This window comes from Equus przewalskii, chromosome 15, assembly GCF_037783145.1.
Source record: "Equus przewalskii isolate Varuska chromosome 15, EquPr2, whole genome shotgun sequence".
NCBI classification, from domain to species: Eukaryota; Metazoa; Chordata; class Mammalia; order Perissodactyla; family Equidae; genus Equus; species Equus przewalskii.
Window position 1 is genome coordinate 43,844,540 of NC_091845.1, and position 12,932 is coordinate 43,857,471.

The 12,932-nt window shown below is 45.5% G+C and overlaps 1 long non-coding RNA gene across 2 annotated transcripts; it reads left to right on the plus strand.

Annotated features, from left to right (window-relative positions):
- The first annotated feature begins 233 nt into the window (after positions 1-233).
- Positions 234-12,519, plus strand: LOC139075959 (uncharacterized). Of its 2 annotated transcripts, none has more exons than XR_011527025.1 (3): positions 234-613; positions 3,429-3,614; positions 6,141-6,560. It is a non-coding gene; the product is annotated as an uncharacterized lncRNA (long non-coding RNA). The 2 variants fall into 2 exon arrangements; XR_011527026.1 differs by lacking the exon at positions 6,141-6,560 and adding an exon at positions 11,486-12,519 and having other exon boundaries at positions 474-613.
- Positions 12,520-12,932: the final 413 nt, after the last annotated feature.

The following is a 12,932-nucleotide window of genomic DNA, read 5'->3' on the forward strand; positions in this document are numbered from 1 at the left end:
GGCAGGAGAGGAAAACTCATCTCGGGAGTGGCCCTGAGGAGGAAGAGCCCCGGGCCCGGCTCTGGAACAGGGTCAGTGCTCACAAAGAAAAGGCTGCCAGAATCAGGAATATTTGTATCTCTGTGATTAAAATAATAGTGTATCACCACAGCTGCCTTTTTATTAATTTAAGACCTGTGATGTAAGCGGAGCGGCATCTGTTTCCTTTGTAGAAACAGAGCTGGGGCTGCCTCAGAGAACACTGTTGCCAGCTTGCGGCAGCGGTGAGCTCTGCCTGTGGACGGGGGCGGTTCCTCGTTCAGGCAGTTTCCTGCAAGGGTGAGGGCAGACACCCTAGGGGCCCTGGGAAGGATGCCACTGGCTGAAGTTCCTTACAGGAGGCCTGGACTCCAGATGCTGCACTCACATCCACTGTGCCACCACACCAAATGACTCGGACTCAGGGAACACACCAGCCACCAGAGAGCTAAGTCACCCTTACACAGGGAGGACTGGCAAGTGACAGTCAACGAGGCTGATGGAGAGTTCTCATGCTAAAAGATCCTCAAACAGCAATACGCCATGTGCTGGTGGCAATGTCCAGGTGAGAGAAAGAGGACACAGCCAGCCTGGTGTAAGTAAAGGGGTATTTCTTGGCGGGCGGGGGGGGGGGGGGGTGCTGGGGGGGTGGTTCACATGGCCAGAGCTAGGTGCAGAAAGAGAAGGATCAAAGGGTGGGCCCTTGCACTGGGGGAGGCCATTGTTTCCAGAGGCTGGTCATCTCTGCAGATGGGGGAGAAAGGAAGACAGGCATCCTCCACCTCTTGGGAGTGTGGGAGCTGGGAAAGGTGCTCAGTGGGTGGCCCTGCGGAGGGATGGGCCCTATATCCAGTGTCCATTTTCCCGTTTCTCTGTTACAAGTCTCTGGACTGCTGACCTAGTTTCAAACGCGGTGGGCTGACCTCAGCTGTGCTTGGGGAATGGGGTCTGAGTGAAAGGAAGAGCAGGCTCCTCACTCCCCCAGGCCACACAGTGGCAGCAGCATCAGTGCCAGGGAGGCTGGGGGTCCTGGCCCTGCAGGAAGATAAGTCAGGGACAGGTAGGGACCCTCAGACAGGCAAGCATCAGGGCAGAGAATCAGCACCAGGCAGGATGGGTCTGCAAAACACCTAAATGCCTCCTGGTGGGGTGCAGAGCCTTGCCGCTGGGGACACTGGCCAGGTGGGCTCGGGTGGGTGGTACTGGAGGAAACGTGCTCTTGGTTTTCCCCCAGGCTGGTGGGGCAAGCAGAGCAGTTACTCTGTACAGTTCACGTCTGTCTCTAGAGCCCTTGGGCATGGGGAATATGCTTCCTTGCTGGGCAGACACTGCTCTGGGTGTGGGAATGGCAGCCCAAGAGGCGGGGAGGAAGGGCGGCTGCTTGGAGCCCACCTTAAACAGGGAGCTCTCCCAGGGCCCCAGGCACCCTGAACCACAAATGCAAACGCTCTGGCCTGAGAGCGTTTAATCGCAGACTAAACTCATTTGGATAAACAGAGGTCTCCAGTTTCTCCCTCTGTGGGTGTTCTGTGGTCGCCATTTCCTCCGCTCTCCCTGGGGGATTAGGAAGCCACTGATAAATTAGGCCCAAGGGTTCCCATCAGCGGAACTCAGGGCTAAGTCCTGGGGAAGGGGAGGCCTCTCCATTCTCCTGTGTGGGTGTCTCTCCAGCTCCTGCCCTCCTCCTCCCTTCACCCCATGAGGCCTCCTCTGCGGGCGCAGGACACTCGGGCTTCCCCCACCCTCCGCATGGCCTGGTATACCCCCAAACCTGAAGGTTCCCCCTCCTCCTCTTAGTCCTCAAGGCAAGCAGGAGCCCAGTAAACGGTTTTAGAATATGTGTGTTAGCTAGGAGACCAGGTTGCATTTGCGTGGTTTCTTTGAAACTCAGAAAACACATAGTCTTTATCCTTTTAAAAGAAATCTAATTTCATTTTGGATTGTACTTTGCTTCTCAGTAAGTAAGATCCAGGCAAGTCCCTAAGATACCCTACAGTTCTAAAACTGATTTCATACCCCACAAGCTGCAGAGGCTTATTAAAAATATATATATAAAACTGACCTAAAGCTTGAGATTAAACACATTTCTGCAGATGCACAGGGCTTGTTGCATCAGCAGCATCACATAGACAGTGGGGGTTTGTTGGGGAAAGTTATATTAGACTCCAACCAGGCCCCCAACCCCGGCTCTGTCCTTTGTGCCAGTGACAGTGCAGATGTGCTGACCGGCGAGGGGTGGGGTGAGCAGCCACGTCAATGCTGGAGATGTCTGAGGACGTGCTAAGGACTGATTCAGAGCCGTCAATGGCTCAATGGAAAGCCCTTTGTGATGGCCCCATCCCCAGGGGCAGGGATATAAGGACCAGGGATGAAGGACCCATTTCAATTCAACAAGAATATATTGAAGTCTCCCAGGTGCAAGGCACTGTGCTCAGCTCCGGAGACGCGGCAGAGAGGGACAGATGACAGACAGTGGTGTCAGCGCTCCAGCTCACCAGTGTCTCAGTCAGCCGAGCCCCTGGCATCGCGCTGCACCGATTGAACGGTGGGGATCTTTGCCCCCATTGTCCCTGCATGTCAAACTGCTCACTCCTAGTTGGGGGAGCTGTGGACTCTGAGAGTCACTAAGGAACAAATGGGTACATTTTTGCTTTCTGCTCAGGGTGGTCCATTCTGCAGCATCTCAAGGTGACTGACAGCCCCTCTGCAGGCAGCAATGTGGATGGCACAAAAATATAAAGACGCCTAGAGGGTGCCAATGTCTCCACAAGTAGTCTCTACACTCCTGTGATCTCCACTTAACGTGGTCCACAGAGTCCACCACGTGACTCCTTTTCACCATCCGCCCTTGTAGTCTCACACGTGAATCCAGTGGTTTAACAATATGTTGATTTCTGAGTGGAACTAAAGTTGATTTTTGAAATTGGATTAAGCATTCCAACACTTGAGAGTTAAATCGTCCTTGAAATGTGAAGACTGAAAAATGATCTCTAATAAGTTTGTAGATAAAATTCCCTTAAAAGTAGGAAAAATCTTTCTGCCATGAGCTACAAGGGTCTTCATACAATAATGTATAAAAATATCCACGGCAAAGAAGTAAAATAAAATTACCTACCTATTTACTCTAGTTTTTCAGAATTCTATGCAAAGGCACAAGTGGACCAAAATCATAAATGAAATTTTATCCCCAAATCAAATCCTCTTATGAAAACTATTACCAGATGATCTCTGTTTAGCATTGCTAAGCCCCAGTCAATATTTTGATGCCATCATGTTCTAGCATAAGTGTCGAACCAAGACAGTCTCCTGGAGTTTGGTGCTGTGAGGTTTAATCTGTATTAAAAGTTCTTATCTCTGATAGAGAGATTTGTGGGGGAAGCCCTGATCTAACCAGACAGTTCTGCCTACAGAACAGCAAGCAACTCAGATGCCTGTATCTGGAAGATACTTCACAGAACCAGTCTTTGTGCTACTGAAAAGATCTTGAACATGCAGATGAACACACTCCATAAAAAAGTCACCTTTCATTTAGGAGACAAGAAATGCTCCCGTCGGACATGGCTCAGAGTTCAGGAGCTGATTCCTGGTGATCTCAGGTAAGTCCTTCACTAATAGAATCCTTTAGCCTGGTGTTGTGAAATCCCCAATGGCTGGCTTCAAGCGTCAGTAGGGTAGGACCTTATACTGTTGGTTGGCCCTGGGGTGACAGATTGACAGCAGGTTATCACTCCCCACCTGTGCTCACAGAAGACATTACTAATCAATCACACACAACCTCATACCCCCTAACAATGACCTCAGGCCAAACTCAGTTTTATATACCTCTGTGAAGTCCCCCTGCTGTGATAAGGAAAATGGCAGAGCAAACCCAGAAGGCAACTGCCTCTTCTATAGCTTTTGGACCACAGCCTAGGGACACTGCTAAGCAAATGGATTACAAAAGCTTTGTGCTTAAAGATAGCATTCAGATGTGTACAGCAGTCATGTTCAGAATTCCAAGAATGGACTGGTATGAAGAAGGCTGGCTCAACGAACTTGGTAAAAATACCAACTAAACCCAATACACTGGGCCCTTTGTTTATCTGGGCTGTTCATAGAGAAATGTCCCAATTCAGAAGTATTTACAAAGAGCTGAACTGACCATTCACCAAAGACCTCTTGGGTGGCTCTGCACTGATTAGCAATGGAGGGCTGGCCACTAGAGAGGACTGATAATAAGTGAATTATTTGGAAGTCAGACCCTTCCTGTCAAACTGCATTCCAAAGATAACAGAGGAAGTCACACAGCCTGTAAAACTGCTACGTGTAGGCTGAATCACCTGCTCAACCTCCATCACAAGCCTGCATTGGTTCCTAAAGGTGGAGGCCAGAGACCACTCTGAAGGCTGCCGCTTCAATCCTGGGATCTCGATGCTTAACAGAAGACTAGGAATCCATGGCTTTCCACAAACACGCCTATGCCATTCACTGAACGATGTGTAAGAAATGTGGATGCTAAACACACTTTTCAACCCTGACTGGGTTACAAAAACCCAATGAGGTCCCTAGAGTTTTGAAGCCATCCCCAGTGGAGGTGGAGTAGGTTTCACTGGTTAGAGATAATCAGTGGTGGAGACCGGTGATCAGAAAGGGATCAGCCACAGCCAAATTTCTGAGGCATGGTGCTATATTATGCAGTAACTTGAAACTAATGAGAGTTAATAAAGTGTTAAAATCAAGAATAAGATTTGTGTTTAAAAATAGCATTGTCAGGTCTATCCATATAATCACATCCCTTGCATTCCGATGAGCTGCCGGAGTGGGAGAGAGGGGGTGACTGCCAGGAACGGCTCAGAGCTAGCAGCCTGCTCTGCCTATGCCATTGCCCTCAGTGAGCACCCATTAATCTTGCCCTGTTAATAGTGATGGCAGTTACTAAATACCTCTGTGTTTTACTCCCACGTCCAAGATTCTGCTACTGTTAGTTTTGTTGGAATCTAAGGATACTCGTGGAAGTATATTTCCCACGTCAACATTACCTACCGCCTGCGACTGGGGTGGGAGTGGAGGGACAAGAATTTTCTCTGAAGCAGTCAGAAATATTTTGATGGAGAACCTGAAACTAGACAGAGGAGGTCACTGCATGGAGCAGCTGGTTACAGCTCAGCCCAGGAAGCCAAGGGTCCCACCAGCCTGGGGGGAATTCCAGGTTCAGGTCAAGTCTATGCATCTTGCAAAGGCTTCTCATCTCAATTTGGTTTTCTAAGGTGTTCTCAGTGCTGGAAAGAGAAGGCACTCCCTGGTGTATCGGAATCTGGTTTTCTTGCTGCAAAGCACTTGATGAGTTTTTGGATTTACAAAGAAAGTGTAAGCAACATGGGCAGATTTTTTCCAGGGTCTGCTTCTCAGAATCAAGAAGCCAAACCTCCACAAGTGACCTTCAAAATCATGACCCTGTCTCTATGATATTATTCCCACCCTTCTGACAAGGAAAAATACATATTAAGTGAAACAAATTTGAGTTATAAAACATTGTTCAACAAAATCATAATTCGGTAAACCAAAAATGTGTATACTTACAGAAAAAATACTGAAACATGTAGAAAAATATTAATGATGGTCCCTTTACCATCTACGTCTGCAGTTTTTGTATCATATAGAGTGATAGCATTGACTGTGTTGTACCCCTTCTAAAAGTTCTTCATTCTATCATGCACATACAGAAACTAACAATATATGTAAAACATGACATCTCACTCATACTTTTAGATTTCTGCAGGAAATAACCCAAGTGCTATTAAGTGCACACCAACATAACATATGATGCTGTGAGGAAAATTACCATACTTGATTTACACAATCGATGCTTAGTTTGAAGTCTCTTAGCATTTTCATCCATTCAACTGAAAATTGGCCCTCTCTGTTTCAGATTAATGGCAATCAGCTAACACAGTAGTCTCCAAACTTTTCTGAGCATACGACTCCATCAGTAAAAGAAAAACTGTGGTCATGCCACCAATATATGCATATTTATTTATAAAGTAGGTGCATGGACTACTATACTAACACATTAGGTCCATTATCAAATGTATGAGAATAGATCTGTTCTGGTCTAATGATCTCTACTTTTTCCTGCTCCACAGTGGGTGATTTCGTGTTGACCCCATTTTGGAGAGCTCAAGTTTAGACAACTGAGAGAAGAAAGCAGTCAGCACAACATGGCTAATGTTAATTTGCTACCTGGAGGCTTCCAGGGCAGGGACCCCAGAAACTTTTCACCATTCGCCTCTCTCACATACAGTGGGGCTTTGCCAGCCACCTCCTGGGAACCCCCAACCAGATGGGTGGAGAGGCCTCGACCGCCTGCACCTGGCGCTCATCAGCAGAAAGTCACTTTTCCCTGGGCTGACAGTCCCTTCCCACAGCAAGGCTCAGAACAGCTATGACGGGACCTCAACGCAGCTGGCTGAGGGCCCAGGAACCTCTGAGAATGAAGCACTTCCCTGTTGCTTTCAGATGGCTTGTCTAGAAGATGATTAAATAAAAAAGCTTTAGTGATCCTCTTTCTGCTCATAAATCTATAAATATAAATAGACAGCTGTCAGAGTAGTAACATCAGAGGTTTCTGAACGTTTTTATAAAACTCTGATGTCAACTAGGACATTAAGGGAAGTCAAAACACCTTAGCAGAATGCTGCATCCAGACCTGTCTTTAAAAGAGTCAGTGAGAGATACTGAAATCTGCACGGTTTTCCACTTCCTCCAAACAAACTCTGAGTGACATGGGAGAACTCTTTCAAGTTCAAATCCTGGGGGCTGATGGAGATTAAAAGATAAAAAAAAATCAACTCCAAACTATGTGAACCCAAAACAAGGTCTCATAAACCGTTTGTAAACCTCAATTCCATCTTGGCCAGGTGAAGGCTCTGAAGAGTCTCCAGGATTTCCAGAACATGGTCTAACATCCAAGAATCAGCAGAAAGCAGGAAAGCAATACCTCTGCTGAAGAATGAATGAAGGAACGAGTGAAGGAATGAACAGACGATCCTTTGATACCCTGCAGTGCACTGCTGAGGTGTAGGTATGGGCCTAGAGGCTCCAGTGATTTGTTTTATAGATACTTGAGGGCTTCCAGAGGCTACTTGTTTTTTCACTAGATGCTGGGAACACAAATGAAAGTAAAGACTCCTGGCCTCCAGAGCTCACAGACCAGTGAGGAAGACCGTGAGCAGAGAAGGTCAATTCAGGGTGCTCTCATGAGGGTCTGAACAACCTGCAGGAGGACGTGGAGGAGCCCTTAGACCCGGGGTTGGGGGGGGTGGGGTGGGGAGCAGAAGAAAGGCTTTGGCAAGGGGCTGGTCCACGGGCTGGTGGTGGCAGGTGAGGGGCAGTTGGTCAGCCTGTGATGGTGAGGGTGGAGGGGTACTCCCAGCACAGGAAGCAGCTTGTGGGGACACACAGAGGCAGGACAGAGTGAGACCGGGCAACGGTGACAAGCTCAGAAGGCTCAGGCCTGGAGGAGGAGGCTAACTGCCTGGGAAGCACCTTGCAGGCGGAGGCATTGTCACTGTACCCTGCAGGCAACCAGAAAAGAAGTTGATTTTAAGTAGGACACAGACTTCTCCTTCTGTATTTTTTGAAAACATGACTAGATTTGAAAAAAAAAGAAAAAGATAGCTCTAACAATGTGAAAATAGGAAATATCCAAAAATAATTTATTAGCTTAGATATGCTAAAATATCACTTTCATTCTTCTATATTAAGACCCCCAATTCAAATCATTATAATGGGGCAGAGTCACTTTCTGATTGATGAGAAGGGGGCCTGCTCCACAGAGCGGTGCTGAGCACAGCAACCTGGATGTGGCGTACACCCCATGGACGTCTGTTATACTGAACACTATGAGTTTAAGATTCGGATAGAACTGAGTTAAAGAGGCCCCACTTTTTACAGATATGATAACTGAACCCTGCCTTGAGAAACTGACTATGGCTGCCTAGAAACGTGTGCTGGATGTTCCAATAGAAACAGCTATACGCAAATAATGACTTAGATTTCTCCAGAAGGATACACAAAGACAACGTGACCAGCCTTGTTATGTTAAAAACCAGAAAAATAGGAAAGAACACCATGCACGTCCATGACACACCACAAAAAACAACTTCTCTGGTTGCCCCTGTCCTTTATAGTCACCAGGAAAAGGCAGAAAATTACTCAGGAGGGTGAAGTACAGAAATGCTGTAGCCTGTTGGTTGGAATAAACTGCCATCTGCCATCACGCTTTGTTAACACTAAGAAACTCCTTTTGTGTGTTGGCTGCAGGTGGGTGAGGTTCACAGGGTGGGCGTTACTGGCGTTCTCTGTATGCTCCAGTCTATAAGAAAGGTAACAGGGAGGAAATTTGAAGAAGGTGTTCTCCAAGGCGCAGAAAGGGCTCCGCTTTGTGAAGTCACTATACCAAGTGAAGGACAGCATCTGGGGCTTGTGGGGAGACCAGAAGGGAGGGGTTGCCCTTGGTGGTGTTAGTGCCATTATTTAATGTGCTGTGGGCACCGGCCATGGGGGAGCGAAGCAGGCAGCTGGGCTCTACTCTTTGCTACTCCCTCTGGGTACTCAGGAGCGAAGGCATTGGCTTCCAACTGGGGCAGCTCCCCTCATCACCCCTGCCCCCAGAGACTCCCACCACACAGGCTAGTCAGCTGACTTTCCCAACTGTGTTTTGCCTGTCCAGATGTTAATGAGGAAGATTCCAAAATGATTACAATCCTCACACTCACAGGCTTCTTTCAAAATTTGGAAGTAAACATCGGAGGTAAACTGATGAAAGTTTGTTACTCAAAGAAAATCAGAGTGGGATTAGGTGTCACAGGTTGACCCATATTTCTTTTTATGAAACTGGCACCATTTTGGGGGTTGCCCAACCTTCCCTCAGCCATGAGAACAAAAGTTGATGCCAATAGCACTGAACAAGAGACACATGGTGGCACTTGTGGAGCAGAGTGTGGTGTCTCTCTATACATGGCGGAGAAGTCTGCTCGGCAAGGCCCGAGGATCATCATATCTGCATTCAGATGCATAACAGCCTGTGCTCACCAGAGGAGCACCCCAGCACCACCAGGGCATGTCGGAGGACTCCATAGCCCCTCTTCACCACACGCATCTTGGGACCTGCCCTCTTCCACACCGCAGGTTCTGAGGCAGACATAACTACAGAAGAACCTGCTTTCTCTGTATGGCTTGGACTAACATTGTCACTCTCACTGCTATGACTGTTTATTAGTAAAAGGTGCCCTTTGGATAAGCAAATTTGATCTGAATGAGCAGAGAGACTCGTGAATGAGAACAACCTGCTTAATTCCCTTGTTAGCTGACATCTCCTGGCCTTCTTCACCTCTCCAGCTTGTGGTATGTGTAACTGATGTCTTGCTGCTTTGCTATCAAACACTGGCCCTGATGTCAGGCTTTGCTTTTATGGGGCTGCTTTGAAAAGAAAGGTCTGATCTACCTCCAGAACTAGAAGCTTCCACCTGTGCCCTATAAGGAGCAAGCAACTCAGAGTAGGGAGGAAGGGTTGAAATGGGCAAAGGCTTTGCCTCCCGGCTGAGGAATGCAAGATGGGACAAAAACCCAGTGGGGTGCTACTGATTGATTTGAGGATCCCCATCTGCCCGGAAAAGTGGACTCTAGTCCCAGAGATCACCTTCTCCAGTGAGGGATCACCACGAGGTAGGAGGGGGAGACCTGAACTTCTGGTGAGTCAAGGGCAGACAAAAGTTCTCCAATCCTGTCCAAAGCAGCAAAAAGCCCTTTACAAATAATCATGCAGCCGTTTCATTTTATATACAGGTAAGTTGCCTTCCTTCTCTGGGCCTCAGTTTCCCTAATGTGACACCTTAAACAAGCAACTAGGGTAGAGTAGCGGAGACAATAATCTTGAGTGTCCTGCTTGTTGAGTAATTCTTATTATGAACCCACCATGCTGCTTCCAGAAATAGATAATCACTTCTTTTCACCTCCCAGCTCAGAGAATGCCTTTAAAACATATTCAAATCTTATGCAGTCTAAAAGCTTGATGACAAGAACTCTTATTTTGGCAAGCGATATGAATAGACAGTTCATAGAAGAGCACATTCAAATGGCCAATAAACACAAGGAACGATGCTCAACCTTAGGAGTTGTCAGGGAAACGCAAATCACAGCAACCATCAGCTATCACTTATCACTCTTTAATTTTTACCAATCTGATAGGTGAGAAATCCTACTGCTGGTGGGTCAGGCAGGGTACGGCCCAACATCAGCAGTGGAAATGTAAATTAATTCAATCTTTTTAGAAAGCAATCTGACAACGTAGATTTCAACTTAAAGGACACATTCCCTTATACTCAAATCTCACTCCTGACAATCTTTTCTTTGGTAGACACTGTTGGGTTAGTTTCCTACCTAGCATTCATTTCCTCTTCCTCTTTCTAGCAGAATGCTCGGAGTCCTCAGGTTTCCTCTGCCTCTATACATCCCACCTGATCCTCACCTGCAGTTCCTTTCAAGGACCTATTAGGTCTAAGAGTAATCTCATCTCTCTTGCCCATGACTGGCTTAGGAACACAGGCCTGAGCCAATCAACTCCTGGAATTCCCCTGGCCCCAGAGTTTGGTTCAGGATTGGACATGTGACCTACCCTGGACCAATGGGACTGAAGCAGAAGTTTTCCAGGGGCTTCTGGGAAAGATGATTCCTCACTCTTTGGAGAGACACCGGAAGCCTCTCTCCTCCTTGGGCTGTTGTCACACACAGTGGCTGGGTGGGAGATGGCTGCACCCACCTGGCTTTCAGTCTAAGAATAAAGCACAACCATGGAGGAAGACAGGGGCCTGCTTGAACCACATCTGCCACTGACCTTTCTTGACAATGAATGCCCTTTGTTGGTTTTCTTTGTAATTTACGAAGTATTTTAAAAACAGAGAAAAGTATAGAGAACAAGGTAAAAAATATCCAAATGCCCACAACTCAGACTTCACAAATGTTCGCATTTTGCCACATGCTCTAGTTCTACGGTATTAAATCAAACTTTACAGACACGTTTGAAGCTCCCTCTGTAGGTTTTCTTGACTCCCTTCCTCTTCCTCCCTCTCCAAAAGCAATCGCTACCCTAAGTTGGCAGGTATACGGCCCTTTACTTTTTAATATTTATATTAATATATCTTAGATTGAACTCTTTCAAAGCCATATTTTTATCTACATATTTTACCTACATATACATTTTTTGTATAGCTCAACCTAATACATATATACACAAATTTTTTCTCATAAATGGCATTGCTGTATATATAATTTAGTAACTCTAGTCACCAATATACTTTTGAGGTTTATCTATGTTGATTCCTGTCATTTTAACTGCCACGTGGAATTGCTTTGACTGGATGTGCCATAAAGTATTTTTTCATCTCCTACAGGTGGGTGTTGAGCTTGTTTTCCATTTTTTCTGTTACAGGCGCTGCATCTCCCGGTGCTCACGGAGGAGTCTCTTGAGGGTCCAACACTGGGGAGAGCTGGATGTCACGCTTTAGTAGGTGCTGTCTGCATTTACAATCCTGCCATGCACATGACAGGTTATACTCCAGTGCTTCCTCTCCAATGCCCGCTCCTTCTTGCCAGCCTTCAACATTTTAGCTAATCTGCTGGCTGTGGAATGGTTGCCTTTTGAGGTTTTAATGTGCATTTCCCGCATTACTAATTGAACATCTTTTCATAAGTTTACGGACTATTGGTTTTCCCCTTCTGCAAAGAGCTTCTCCCTACACTTCGACCATCTCTCTACTGGCTGGTTAGTGGCTTTCTCATTGAATGCTAGGAGTTCTTTGGGTCATCTGAACTCATTCTTTGTTACATGTTGCAAATATCTCGCAGTGAGGGGCTTATTTTTCCACATTCTAAAAATGGTTTCTACTGTCATTCGTAAGTTTCAAATTTTATGTTGTGAAATTTATCAATCTTTTCCTTTTATTGTTCACGCTCTTGTGTGTCTTGTTTAAGAAATCCTTCCCTTACCTCAACATAATAAAAGCCATATATGACAAGCCCACAGCTAACATCATACTCAATGGTGAAAAGCTGAACGCTTTTCCTCTAAGATCAGTAACAAGACAAGGATGCCCACTCTCACCATTTTTATTTAACCTAGTACTGCAAGTCCTTTCCAGAGCAATTAGGCAAGAAAAAGAAATAAAAAGCATGAAAATTGGAAAGGGAGAAGTAAAACTGTCACTATTTGCAGATAACATGATATTATATATAGAAAACCTTAAAGATTCTACCAAAAAACTGTTAGAATAAATGAATTCAGTAATGTTGCAAGATACAAAATTTATATACAAAAACCTATTGTGTTTCTACCACTAATAACAAACTATCATAAAGCGAAATTCAGAAAATAATCTCATTTACAAGTGCATCAAAAAGAATGAAACACCTAGGAATAAATTTAACGAAGGAGGTACGAGACCTGTACGCTGAAAACTCTAAGACATTAAAGAAAGAAACTGAAGAAGACCGCAAATAAACAGAAAAATATTCTGTGCTCAGGGATTGGAGAAATTAATATTGCTAAAATGTCCATACTACCCAAAGCAATCTACAGATTCACTGCAATCACTATCAAAATTCCAATGGCATTTTTCACAGAAATAGAATAATCCTAAAATTTGTATGAACCACAAAAGACCTTGAATAGCCAAAGCAATCTTGAGAAAGAAGAACAAAGCTGGAAACATCACACTCCCTGATTTCAAAATATATTACATAACTATAGTAATCATAACAGTATTGTATTGGCATAAAAAGAGACACATAAATCAATGGAACAGAAGAAAGAGCCCAGAAATAAATCCACACATATATGGTCAATTAATTTATGACAAAGGAACCAAGCATATACAATG